Source organism: Dendrobium catenatum, unplaced genomic scaffold (assembly GCF_001605985.2).
Source record: "Dendrobium catenatum unplaced genomic scaffold, ASM160598v2 fragScaff_scaffold_1236, whole genome shotgun sequence".
In the NCBI taxonomy this organism is placed as follows: domain Eukaryota; kingdom Viridiplantae; phylum Streptophyta; class Magnoliopsida; order Asparagales; family Orchidaceae; genus Dendrobium; species Dendrobium catenatum.
In genome coordinates this window covers 357,411-372,913 of record NW_021319698.1, presented here as the reverse complement: position 1 = coordinate 372,913, position 15,503 = coordinate 357,411, and positions in this window count along the sequence as shown.

The following is a 15,503-nucleotide window of genomic DNA, read 5'->3' as shown; positions in this document are numbered from 1 at the left end:
TGTTCGAGGACGAATTATAGGAGATTATCCTAGGATGAACAAAAAATATCGTCCATATGAACTTCACATTTTGCAAAAATAGAGAAGATAATCCTAGAATGAACAAGAATTATCATCCATGTGATCTTTATATTTGGCAAATCCATAGAAGATCGTCCTGGGATGAATAAAAAATATCGTCCGTATAATCTTCACATTTAGAAAATCCAGAGAAGATCATCCTGGTACAAATGAAAAATATCACCCGTACGATCTTCACATTTGGAAAAAATAGAGAAGATCGTCCTGGGATAATGGAAAATATCGTTCGTACAATCTATACTTAGAAAAATTTTCCCTCTATATTCGTTCCATTGTTAATTAGGGAATATAACTGACCATGTCATCCCATATGAATAGGATTCATATTGTACAATCAATTTAAAAAATGTAAATTTTAAAATTATCCCTTAGTGTGTGTGTGTGCTCAGTTACTCAATTATAATCACACTCTCTCAGACCCAATAAAATGAAAAATACAGACTTCAAATTACAATAACTCTAAACTGATTTTGATTTCAAGTCTTCAACAATCCGAAGTATGATTTCACTAAAATGTTAGTACAAATAAAAGCAAAATAATTATTTGAAAAATGTGTTAGGAAAAAATAATAATAAAAACAATAATATTTTGAATCATTAAAAAGATACAAGTTGCAAGAATGTCAAACATACAAAGCTAAGTAGCAACTATCTCAACAATCTTACCCTTTTTTATGATGGAAAAATAATTATTGTTTAAGTAAAATTAAAAATCCTAAATTTCTCCTAAACTCCCCCTGAATGAGTAAGCATGTGAATATAAGGGATTTTTATTATGAACAAATCAATTTTTTAATTTTAAATATTTTCACACACAAAAATGAAACTAAAATGAGACACTAAAATGAGAAACAAAACATTCAAATGTCAAACAATATTTCTCCCCCTTTTTGACAACAGCAAAAAGATAAGAAGAAACATACGACAGAAATGTAAGAAGCCATATGAATATCCTTTGATAATTGATCCTGAAAGAGAATGAGTTATACTTGTAACAACATGATTAATGTTCATTAGAGAAAAATAAAGATTCATATCATATAAATTAAGATATAATATTGACAAGAAAAAATATATCAATATCATGAATCATTCTAGACAATCAGATAAGGAGAATTATTGCAAAGGGTACGAAATGAAAATTAATTTAAGTCAAATTTTAATACAAATTATAATTGAATATTAGATTGATTTGAAATTGAAGATTAAAATATAGAGGAAAGAACATATACTTGTGGCGCTTTGCACATCTTTTTAATATTTGTGGCACACTTTATGCATCTTTTTATATTTGGGCTAATTTTATCCATCTTTTCAATTTGCGAACCATTGCACATTCTTTTGATTTTTGTACACTTAAAATTTTTTAATTGATCTTTCCAAAATCAATAATCTAAAAGCTCAAATTTTTTTAGGTATAAAAATAATTATATTGAAAAGAGAAAATAAAGGAATAATAAGACATCAAAATTACAATAATAATATTAAAATTTTTATATGCCTAATAAGAACATGAGATTGATAGCCTTAACTTGATCGAGATATAGGCTAACTTAAAATTTTGAAAAATTAGATTTTCTAATTAACTCAATTTTTGTATTGCTGATTATATTATATTACTTTTTAGATCGGATAATCATATAGGATAAAAAACATTTTCAAAACAATGAACAAAATCAACAAAAAAAACATGACATTTTTTATTGATATCAAAATAAAGGATAGTACATTGGAGCTTAATTGATATCAATATAAATACGACATAATAATAAAAACTAAAGACAATCATAGAAACTACCAAAGTCATCACATCAAATCACAAGTGCTGGCAAAGATAATCATAAAAAGAAGTGCATTTATCATTCTCAGGGGCCCTGGTATTGAGGAGGTGGCTGGTAGAAGAGATTAAAATAACTACTCGTCAAAGCCACACATTTGTGTTCACTTGGTCAAACTGACCTCAAACCCAGCACATGTCCTGCTAGTATTGAGCATCCTATTGGTGCAGGTGAGTCTCAATTTGATCAAAGTGCTGATTAAAATGTCTCTCAAGATGATCAAAATGATGGACCATATCCTGAAAGGATGGTCCACCAGCAGGCGCATGTGCATGTATAGGAGCTCCCCCTTCTCCCTTAGAATCTTCACCTTCATTACCTCTTCCAAAAATTGCTCGGAATGAAGTATCAATATAGTAGATGGGCTCTTCTATATGTCGATCAATATGAACTAGATCGTACTTCTTCTCAAGATTTTATGTCACAAGGTGTCCTAAGGTTATGTTCTTCTTTCTCTTATGGGAGGCATGACTAATTTGAGAAAGCCCATAAATGTAGTAAATAATGAGTTGGGCTTCGTCTATAGGTTGGCCAGTCATGATCAGGTAAGTTATAATAGAAAGAAGAGGAGTAATATTTATTCTATCACCATCTTAGGAATTATGGAGTTTCTAAGAACATGCTGGATGATTCTAGCATCTTGGTATAAAGTGGATACCTTAACAATATGACACACTTGTCTAATCCCTCTAATCATGTGGTATATTGCAGTCCAATCATAATCAGAAGAAAAGGTCAAATTATGGGCTCTAATTCCTTGGGTCCTTAAATTTAAAAATATCCCCAAATCCTCAGTTATTTCAATGCTCCTTTTCAAAACATAGGATCTAATCCTACTCTGGTCAGTACTAAAAGTCATGTTGGCAAGAAAATAGTGAAAAGTTTCCTTGTTGTTGGAGTGAATCAGAGTGAGGATAAAAGCAAATTGGGTAGACGCGAAAAGTGGTATTACTTGACAAATAACATTCTTTTGCAGAAGAACTCTACAAGGAGTGATTTTTATAGAAACAAACCTAGGAAAAGATTCCTCATTGGTTTTGGACAAAATGTTGTCTACATCATTCCTAGAGGATGGACCCTTAATTCGTCTACTCCTCTTGCTAGTGCTTGCCATTGAAAGATTTGAATATATGAGAGGGTTTGGAAAGGCTTTTGAATTTTATGAAATTTGAGTTCTAAAGGCCTTCTATTTAAAGAAAAATGAACTTTCGTACGTATGAAACTAGGTTCATATCGTATGATACTTGAGTTCATACGTAAGAAATATAATTTTTTATGTACGGATGAATGCATTTAAAATGAAATGGTTTTTCGTAATCACACAAGTTACGAGGCATCCTTTCATATAGACTTTTAGACCAAATTATCATACAAATGAACAGGTGTTTGTCTGGGATGATTGGTTATTTAAGATCATTTTAATGACGATTTTGTTCGTCCCCCATAATGATATGTCATGTGTTCGTATGTACAAATTTAAGGTTCATATATATGACCAGAAATAATAACTTCTTCTGCTCGTATAACCATCTACATGCGTACATACAAATGAATACATAATGTTTGGATGATCTGGGGATCGTACATATGAACTATATTGAAAACAAAAATTATACATAGACTGACGTACCCAACGATTGATATGCTATAGAATTCATCTTGTATGAAATAATTTTCATACAATATGAATAGAAAATTTCTAGTAATCGATCAAAACAGGAAATCTGATGTAAAAGAACATTTCAAAAACACTCATAACACAAAAGCACTGAAACAAATACAAAAACACACATAAAACTCAAAAATAGAAAATACACAAACACACATAAAAAGTTTGTAGAAAATTTTCATTAAGAATTTAGGTCAATCACACCTAGCCTTGTTCTTAATGAACTGAAAGAATCAAAGGCTATTGATTTTATAAAAATATCTATAAGTTGATTTTCAGTTGTAACATGATTTAGTTCAATTTTTCCTTTGGATACATGATCCCTTATGAAATGATACCTTATGTTAATATATTTGATTCTTGAATGTTGAATAGGATTCTTTGAAATGCAAATGGCACTAGTGTTATCATAATAAATTAGAATAGTATCTATAGTAAATCCTATGTCAATCAACTATTATTTCAACCAAAGAACTTATGCCACACAACTTCCTAAGATAATGTATTCAGCTTCAGTAGTAGATAGGGCTACAAAATTTTATTTTCTATTGGTCTAAGAAATTAAAGAATTTTCAATAAATTGACAAGTTCCAGAAGTACTCTTTCTATTAACCCTACAACCTGCAAAGTTTGAATGTAAATATCTAATTATTTCAAATAAAGAGCTGAACTTAGGATATCAAATCCCTAAGTTCTGAGTTCCCAAGAGATATCTCGAAATCTTTTTTATTGCTGTCAAATGTGATTCTTTTGGATCTGATTGAAATCTAGCATACAAAAAAAAAACTAAATATAATATCGGGTTTGCTAGTAGTCAGTAAAGCAAAGATTTAATAATCCTTCTAAATTTCTTTTTATCAATAGATTTTCCCTTTAGATCCTTATCCAACTGAACTGAGGAACTCATAAGTGAACTAACAGGTTTAGCATTATCCATTTCAAACTTTTTGAGGATGTCCTTAACATACTTTGATTGAGTAAGAAATGTTCCATCCTCAATTTGCTTAATACTAAAACCTAGAAAGTACTGCAAATCACCCATTAGGCTCATCTCAAATTCACTACTCATTATTTTAGAAAATTCATCACAAAGATTTTTATCAGTAGATCCAAAGATGACATCATCAATATAAATTTGTACAATGAGTAAGACATCTCCCATTTTCTTTAAAAGGAGAGTTGTGTCCACACTTTCCTTTTTAAAAGAACTCTCAAGTAGGAAAGTGTTCAATCTCTCATACCAAGCCCTAGGTGCCTATTTCAAATTATATAATGCCTTTTTCAATTTAATAACATGATTTATGTATTTTGAATTTTCAAACCCTAAAGGTTGTTTAACATAAACTTCCACTTGAATTATTCCATTTAAAAAGGTACTTTTAACATCCATTTGATACAATTTAAATATTTTTAAATAGGAAAAGGCTAACAAAACCCTAATTACTTTAAGTCTAGCAACAGGGGTAAAAGTCTCCTCAAAATCAGTCCCTTTAATCTGATTCAACCCCTTAGCCACCAATCTAGCCTTATTTCTAACAACAACTCCTAAGTCATTCATGTTGTTCTTAAATATCCACTTAGTTCCAACTACACTTTGATCCTTTAACCTTGCAATTAATTCCCAAATTTCATTTCTTACAAATTGATTCAATTCTTCTTGCATAGCAAAAATCCAAAATTCATCCAAAAGTATTTGATTTATATTTATGGGTTCAATTATAGAAATAAAGGTAGAATATTTAACTTATTTGCTCTGTCCATGCCTAGTCCGAACACCCTCACTAGGTTCACCTAAAATTAATTCTTTAGGATGGTTTTTAAAAAATTTCAATTCTTTGGGCAAAGGATTTTCTATCTCTAAATTTTCTTCTAAATTAACTTTCTCAATCTTTTGGGAGTTTATTTTTATCTCATCCTCATCAACATTCGGCTCTTTTAAAATACCAGATTTATTAAATACAATATGTGTAGTCTCCTAAATTACCAAAGTTCTTTTATTGAATTCTCTATAAGATTTTCCAACACTAGAGTATCCTAGAAAAATTCTTTCATCTGATTTTGGATCAAATTTATTGAGGCTAGTGAATAGGTTGTTAAACCTAAGTTAATGTCTCACAGCTACCAAGAGGGGGGTGAGTTGGTATAAAAAAAATTATCCCTCTTTTTAAATGATTTGAACCGAAAATAACTTTAGATGAATTTTTATAAAAAAGTTTTTCAACCACAACCCCTTTTTTTTAAATAGAAAAATGCAAAAAATTAAAATAGTAAAAAATAAATGACACATGATTTATAGTGGTTTGGTCTAAACCAGACCTATATCAACTCCCCATAGGCACCCTCTGAGTATTGCACAAATACCAATAGTGTCTCTCCTTTTGCACCCACAGCAAGGCGGAGAAGTCTTTACAAACACTCTTTCCACCACTACCCGGTGCAGCAGAGAACCGTCGTCCTTTTTCACTATCCCCAGTGTTAGCAGAGAACCGTCATCCTTTTACACTATCTCTAGTGTTGGTAGAGAACCATCCGTCCTTTCACACTCTCTTAGTGTGGGCAGAGAACCCTTCGTCCTTTCACACTCTCCTAGTGTGGGCAGAGAACCCGATCTTTTTGACAGATCTTCTCATAAGAAATCTAGAAGGAAGAAAGGAAAGAGTGAAGTAATCTCAAATCACAAGTAGGAAATCTTACCTTTGAACACCAAGCAAAGCTTTCACGCTCCCATGGAAGAAATCATTCATTGAATGCTCTCTCTCACTCTCTCCTTGAGTCTTCTTTCAATAGGCACGAAGATCAATGACCAAAAAGATTTGGTGGCAGACTAATTTGGACTATATATAGGAAAGACAAGAAAAACTGCTCAAAACTGCAAATTTTCAATTATGTACGCAGTGGATCGTCCCGGATGATTTTACTTAAAGTGTTAGAAATGATCCTAAAGTATATTAGTAGGAACAATGTTTGTACATGATTATCATCCCGTACGAACTAGGTTCGTCCGGTACGAAACGGTTATTCCATAGGTCAGTTTTTAAATACCTGCAGGACGTAAGCAACTGTGTTAATCAATTCGGTTCGTCCTGGGACGAATAAGTTTCATCCTGGATGATTTTATACAAAGAGTTTCATCCAGAGATGAAGGTTTAATTTTGTCCAGTACAATTTTAAATAGAGAGTTTCGTCCAGAGATGAACCATGCATTTCGTCTGGACGATCAGTGCAACGTGAAAATCCAGAGGCGTTCATCTCAGGACGAATATTAAATTTTTCTTGGACGATTAGGACTTAGAAAAATTTTCTCACTGCCTGTTCGATCCATTGCTCTTCCGAGGGGTTAATTGACATGATCATCCGGTACGAACTAGGTTCGTCCCATACGATCAGTTCACAAAAGTTATTCCCCCATATGTGTGTGTTGTACATATTCACTCAATTACAATCACTCCCTCTCAATTCAAAAACATTTTTAAAGATTTTAATTTATAAATGATTGGGTGCTGAATTTGATTTGAAGTCTTTATAGTTTGGAGTTGATTTTCCCAAAATGTTAGTACACACTAGAGAAAAAATAAATCTTTCAAAAAGTGTTAGGAGATATCTATACATAAAACAATAATATTTGTAATCATCAAAATAATACGAGTTGCAAGAATATAAAACATGCAAATAGCAACTCTCTTAACAATCTCCCCCTTTTTGATGATGGCAAAACAATTATTGTTTGTAGGATTTTAAATTCTAAGAATCTTCTAAACTCCCCCTGAATTGATGAATACATGAAAAATTAAATAAGGAGGTATAAATTAAAATTTTTTTTATTTTTCAAAAAATTTTATACAAAACAAACAAAAAAACGTATAAAACAAACAAAAGAAACATACAAAATAAACAAACAATTTCTCCCCCTTTTTGACAACAACAAAAAGAGAAAAAGAAAAAAAAAAGTCTTGAAATGTAAGCAGAAGTATGAAATTCATTTGATAATTTAATCTTGAAAGTGATTGAATTAAGTAACTACCACATGTGGTGCTTTGCCCATCTTTTTCAATTTTATGGCACATTTTTGTGCATATTTTTTAATTTTATGGCACATTTTTGTGCACCTTTTTACTTTGGGCTTATTTCATGCCTCTTTTTCTCATTGCAAACTTTTGCACATTCCTTTTGATTTTTGTACATTTGTACAATTTTCAAGAGTAATTGAATTCTTTCCAAAATCAATAATCTAAAATTTCAAATTTTTTTAATTGCATAAATACTATTTGAAAAGAGAAATACAAAATAAGAAAATATCTAAATTGCAATAATAATATTAAAGATAATGTAGTCTAAATAAGAGACATGAAATTGAAAATCCTAATAATATCAAGTTATAAGTATCACTTAAATTTAGAATAATTAGATTTTCTAATGAAATTAATTTTAATTTACAATTTAGGTTAAAGCACTATTAAGATTAAAAAATAATGAATGTCATAAAGTCTAACACACATTTCTAAAATAATTAAACAACAAAACTTTGGAACATATATTGATATCAAATGAAGATATTACAATTTAGTCCAAGATATCAATAAAAACACATCTAAAGACAAATGAAATACAACAATCTAAAAGAAAATAACAAACACATAAACCACATAAACACATAACAAACACAACAATCATTCAGATGGACCCTGATCTGGAGGAGGAGGAGGTGGTGCTGCACCAAAGAAGTTGAAGTAACTACTTATCATAAGCATGTTGGAATTTATGTCATTTATCTGATCACGCATAAATCTCATATCTTGATTGTACTGAATATCCTGCTGCAAATGAGTTTCAATTTGATCAAACTTTTGATCAAAATGAGCCTCTAAATTGTCAAATCTTTGAACCAAATCCTTATAATTTGGTTCAGCAGCATGTGAAGGTTCAGCTTCTTCTTCTGTTTCACTTAGAACAACATGAGTTTTTCTAGGCTCTTCCTTATTGAAGATAGCTCTAAAGGATGCATCGTTGTAGTAGAGTGGTTCTTTAAAATCTTGTACTCGATGAATCAGATCATACTTCTTTTCCAAAATATAGGCAATCAGATGTCCTAAGGCTATGTTCTTCTTTCTTTTATGATCAACATAACCAATTTTAGAGAGACCATAAATGTAGTCAATTAGGAGTTGGGCCTCATCTATAGGTTGTCTTGTAATTATCAAGTAGGTAATAGTAGAACGAAGAGGAGTGATGTTGACTCTATCACCAACTTTAGGTATAATGGAAGTTCTAAGTACGTGCTGGATGATACGGGCATCACGAACTAAAGTTGCTACTTTAGGCAAATGATCCTTAACGTTCACTCCTCTATTCACTCGATTAACTTCAGTCCAATTAAAGTTTGTGGTGGCTAAGGTGTGTGCTCTTAATCCTTCAGTCCTTAAGTTTAGGAAGATACCAAAGTCAGCCTTGGTGATTTTAATTTTCTTTTTTAAAACAAAGGAACTGATGACGGAATGGTCGGAGTTGAATGACATATTTGCCAAAAAATAATGATAGGTTTCTCTGTTGTAGAAGTGTACTAAAGTGAGGATTAAACCAAAATGAGTAGAGGCAAACAAGTGCATTACCTTAAAAGTTAATTATTCCTGTACGAGTTCTCTAGATGGGGTAATTTTCACGGAGACAAACCTAGCATAGGATTCTTCATTGGCTTTAGAAAGGAAATTTTCAGACAGGTTTCTTGGTGGACCCTTAGTCAAAAACTTTTGACTCTTGCTAGAACTTGCCATTGAAAGATCTTAAGAGAAGAAAGGTTTGAAAGAGATGTGTGAAAGTGACTGTTCAGTAAAAAATTACAGTCAATTTATGGAAAAATGATTGTTCGTACCAGACAAAATTTTTGTTCATCCCGTAAAAATTAGATTCGTCCCATACGAAAAAATTTCATATGGACGAATGAATGAGTCAAAAAAGAAACATCTTTTCATAAGCACACAACTTACGAAGCATCCTTTCATATAGGCTTTTGACCAAAATGATTGTGAAAATGAACACGTATTCGTCCGGACGATCAGAAATTTAATTCATTTTAATGGCGGTTGAAAACCATCCCCCGCTATGAACCGACATTTATTCGTCTGGATGAACCAAAGGTTCGTACGGATGAATAGTAATAAAAACTACCTTATCCATTCAACTGTTCTATGCATTCATCCTAACGCTTGAAAAAATTTTGTCCTAAATGATAAACGATCGTACAGACAAAAATACAATTTTAAAAACTGAATATTTTATGCACACGGTTACACAGTGCACAAATCGTCCCGTATGAAACATTTTTGTCCTGGACGATGATGACCACAAAAACATTTTCACACTCAAAACAAAAACAAACAAGACAATACTTAAACACAAACTTTTTAAGAAGAAAATATCACATAAACAAACTAAAAAATACAATGAACACAAAACAACAAAAAAATATCAATGTTGCAGAAAACATTTTTATCTAAGCATTTAAATCAATCTCTCCAAGCTATTGCAAATCTATTTTTATGACTTATGTTTTGATGATTGACAAACACTATTGATTCTCTTGGACTTCATGTTACTTCTAACTTTTCAGGAATCGAAGATCGGACCAACAAACAAAGCCAGTTCAAGATTGCGTAGGTTTAGGGTTGAGTCAGTCTGTACTTTGTTTTTTTCTCTTCTTGAGTCTACTTGTAATGTTCAAAGAGATTGATGCTAAGTAACCCTACGCACACACACTTGAGAGACTTAGAATTTTAGTTTTTACCTACATCGGCCAGGATGATATTTACATATTCCTGGACGATCAGGCTTAAAACAGAAAATCTAAATAAGGATTCTTAATTAAGGTAGCCGTCATTAACAGATCGTCCTGGATGATATGTGTATCGGCCAGGACGATAAGCTCAAAATAGAAAGAAGTTGCCACCATAGATAATTAAGGAATTCTGTATTTTTTAATAATCGGCCAGGACGATCTTTGATTGGCCTAGATGATATTAAAAAATTATGCCTTAATTGATATGGAAATCAAGGGAGTAATTAAGGATGATTGATAAGATCATATCATCCTAGACGATCGCAGGATCGGCCAGGATGATCTTTTCAAAAGCCTTAGTTACTTCAGGATGATAAATATCGACCAGCGCAAATTCAGGGCGATGCTCTGGACTATTTTCCTCATATATGAACTTATCGGCCACATCGATCGTGAGATCGGCCTGGACGATCAAGCCAATTTTAAATCATCCAGTTTGTATTCAGGGCGATGCTCTGGCCGATCTTCTGAGATTTGTACTGATCGGCCAGGCTGATGCCATATCGGCCTGGATGATATTGTCGGCAACTTGCAATTAATGAGCTCTTTTGAAGCTCTTCTATTTAAGAGCTCTTGTTCAATGTTTTAAATAATCTTTTGCTACTTTCTTAACCTGAGAAGGCCTTGAGGAGAGAAAGAGAGAGAGGGAGAGAGAGAGAGGATCTTGTGAGGTAGAGCTTGTGAGGGGATTCATATGGGTTGCTTCAAGGATCGCTCTGCTTCTTCTTTGTCTAGAGTTTCTCGTCCGTGGAAGGGTTGAAAGAGGTAAGGAGTCAGCATATGGTTGTGGTTCTCTGCCAGCTTCAGGAGGAAGAAAAAGGAGATAGGTTCTCTGCCTTGCCGGGGTGGCAAAAAGGAGGTTCTTTGTAAAGGCTTATCCGCCTAGCTGTGGGGGCTAAAGGAGAGTCACGAGTGTAGTGCAATACTTGGAGGGAGCCTCTAGGGAGTGGATGTAGGTCGAGTTGAATGAACCATTATAAATTTCTGTGTTCTTGCTTCCGCACTTTAATTTCCGCATTTATTTCTCTCGTGGTGTGATTTTGGTTTATGTGAGTTTTGTTCTTTGTGAATTTTTTTTTTTAAAATAACAATTCACCCCCCCTCTTGGTTAGCTTGGGCTCGTTCTATAGGGCTTAACATCCCTAACAAACTTTCAAGTGGTATCAGAGCAGGATTCATAAAAATTGAGTTTCAAAACTTTTTGAATTTTGATTCATGGCTAACCTTGGGAATCATAACACTACGGAAGGTTATTCAATTACACGACCTCCCTTGTTTGACAACTTACCTTTTGATTTCTGGAAAACCCGCATGTCAACATTTTTACAATCTACTGATTATCGCATGTGGATGCTTATCAAAGAAGGTTATTCTCCACATTCTCGTAAAATTAATGGTGTTAAAACAGAAGTTGCTTTTACTGTATGGACTTTCGATGAACGAGATTTAGCTCAATTGAATGCAAAATATTTGAACTATTTTTTTCTGTGCTTTAAAATATGAGGATTACATGCGTGTCTCCACTTGCAAAACTGGTAAAGAATCTGGGATAAATTGTGTATCACTTATGAAGGCACTAATGAGGTTAAACAATCCCGTTTGAATATTCTCTTACATGATTACAAACTTTTTCGTATGAAACCTCATGAATTAATTTCTGACATGTATACTAGGTTTACTCAAATAGTTACTTCACTGCATGGACTAGGAAAAGAACTTTCAAACTATGAAAAAGTAAACAAGATTTTGAGATGCTTGCCTTCGTCATATGATGCTAAGATCACTGCAATCACTAAATCTAAGGATTTGAACACTTATTCTATTGATAACTTACTTGGCTCACTCATTGCTTACGAGCAAGGGGTGAATCAAAGAAAACTTGATACAGATGAGAAGAAGAAGGAGAAAACAGTTGCACTAAAGGCACACAAATCAGATTCTGAATCTTTCGGGTCTGAAAGCGATGAAGTTGCCTTCATCACAAGGCAATTCAAAAGCTTTCTAAGGAAGAAGCAAAAACATCAATTGAGAAAAGGTAGGGATCATAAACATTCTAAAGGATCTTCTGGTATTGTTTGCTATGAATGCAGAAAACCAGGGCACATGAGAACTGATTGCCCTACACTTAAAGATCACTCAAGCAAAGGAAAGGGTGAGGAGAAACCTAAGCTAAGGAAGGACAAGATGAGAGTACAAAAAGTATTTTGGGAGGATTCGGCATCGAACTCATCAGAGAAGGAACCAGAAGATGAGACATCAAAATTGTGCTTGATGGCAGACGACAATCCTGATCAAAAAGAGGTATGTGAACTTTCCTACGATCAACTTCTTGAAGCTTCAAAAAAAATTAATGAATTATATAGGAAATTAAAGAAAACACATGCTAGCTTGAAATTAAAATTTTTAAATATATAAAAAGAGCATGAAATTTTGATTAAAGACCATCAAATGATTGATTCAAATCATATGACTTTACTTGATAAATTTGATGAGTTAAATAAAAATCATTGTGAATTAGTTGAAAAGCATGATACATTAAAAGTTTCACACACATCACTTGAATCTGATTTTAAGAAGTCTAAAGAGATGGAGAAAAATTTGAGGATTGAAAATGAAGTCTTAAAGAGCACTAATTTGAAGATTCAAAATGAATTAGAAACATGTAAGAAAACTAGGATAAGACCTACTTTTGATCAATTGCCAAAACCTAGGAAGAGACATTATAACTCAAACCACATAAGAAATCTCTTTCCTAGAGTTAGATATTTTTCATGTGGCATTCTAGGACACATCTCACATACTTGCATAGTTCACCATAGTACACATTGGGTGTGGAGACCGAAGGTGCATGATCCACAGCATATCACACATACATTGCATTCTACTCTTCATAAGAAGGAACACAAACCTGCTTAGGTTCCTAAATCTAACATTTGGTAATTTTGCATGAGGGCTCTCACAAAAGGCCTCGTGAGAGTATGTGGTACCTGGACAGTGGATGCTCTCGATATATGGCTGCTGATACCAACCAGTTTGTTGTACAAGTGTCCAGGACTGGAGGCAAGGTTACTCTTGGAGACAACACCACCAAGAAAATGGTAGGCACGGGTATAATTAGTAATTCCAAGAACCTTATGATTGAAAATGTTTTGCTTGTAGATGGATTGAAGCACAACTTGCTCAGCATCAGTCAACTCTATGATAAAGGCTTCATCATGCAATTCTTTGCAAATTCATGCATTGTAAGTTTAAGTAACAACACTATTTTGTAAGAAAAGATGATCAACAACATCTACATGCTCGATTTAAATTACATTGAATGTACTGCTTCATTTTTCTTAAAAATTATGATTGATGATTCTTGGTTGTGGCACCAGAGACTTTGTCATGCAAGTATGAAAACCCTTAGGAAAGTGATCCAAAAAGACCTAATTAGATGTGTCCCCAAACTTAAGTTTTCAAAAGACCACCTTTATGATGCCTGTCAACTAGGAAAGTAAGTCCACTCCACCTTTCACCCCATTAAGGACATTAGCACCTCTAGACCTTTAGAAGTCCTTCACATGGATTTGTTTGGACCCATTAGCACTGCCAGCTTGGGAGGGAAAGTCTATGGATTTGTGATTGTTGATGACTACTCGAGGTTCACTTGGACTAGATTTCTTTCACATAAAAATGAGTCTTTTGAGGAGTTTAAAACATTTTCTACTTGGATTCAGAAAAAGCTAGGTTGTGAGATTTTAACCATCCATAGTGATCATGGGGGAGAGTTTGAGAATGAAAGATTTGAAGATTTTTGTTGAAAATGAAAGATTTGGAGATTTTTGTGAGGACAAGGGGATTAGCCACAATTTTTCAGCTCCTAGGACCCCTCAGCAAAATGGGGTAGCTGAAAGGAAGAACCGGACCTTGGTGGAAGCCGCTAGAGCCATGCTTGCTGAGTATTCACTTCCAAAATACTTTTGGGCTGAAGCGGTTAACACAGCTTGTTATGTGTTGAATAGGGTGAATGTTAGAGCCAAATTAGAAAAGACACCCTATGAGATCCTTAAGGGTAGGACACCCAATCTTTCCCACCTTCATGTCTTTGGTTGTAAGGTTTTTATTCACAATAATGGGAAGTCTCACTTGATACAATTTGATCCTAAATCTGATGGAGTATTCTAGGGATATTCTATTGTTGGGAAGTCTTTTAGGGTGTTTAACAAGAGAACTTTGATGGTGGAAGAGATAACCCATGTAGTATTTAATGAGTCTGATCTTAAGAAACATGGAGTTGAGAATGATGATGATATTGGAGAGATTACTAGTGGAGTAGAAAATTTGGGGAAGGGGGTAGAACACCAAAGTAATGAAGGAGTAGGAGAAGTCAGCCAAGGAGTAGAAAATATTGATTTAGATGAAAGGATTGGACCTTCTCATACTTTGCCTTGAGATTGGAGATACTCTACAAGTCACCCCAAGGATTTTATCTTAGGAGACCCTTCTAGTGGAGTTAAGACTAGACATGGACTAAGGAATGAGGTGAACCACTCTACCTTTATCTTAATGACTGAACCCACCACCATTAACCAAGCCCTTACTAATGAGTTTTGGATTTTAGCAATGCAAGAAGAATTAAATAAATTTATTAGGAATGATGTTTGGGAGCTTGTAGAAAGACCTAAGGGACAAAGTGGGTCTTTAAGAACAAGGTGAATGATTAAGGAGTGGTGGTTAGGAATAAAGCAAGATTGGTGGCTAAGGGGTATAACCAAATAGAAGGGATAGACTTTGAGGAGACTTTTGCCCCTATATCTAGATTGGAAGCCATTAGAGTGCTATTAGCCTTTGCCTGTTATAAAGGATTTAAGCTTTTTTAAATGGATATCAAGAGTGCCTTTTTAAATGGGGAAATAAAAGATGATGTGTTTGTAGAACAACCCCAAGGTTTTGAGAGTTCCCAAATTCCAAATCATATTTTTAAATTAAAAAAGGCTTTGTATGGTTTAAAGCAGGCACCAAGAGCTTGGTATGAGAGGCTTAGCACATTCTTACTAGAGAGAGAATTTGTCAAGGGGAGCGTAGACACCACCCTTTTTCTTAG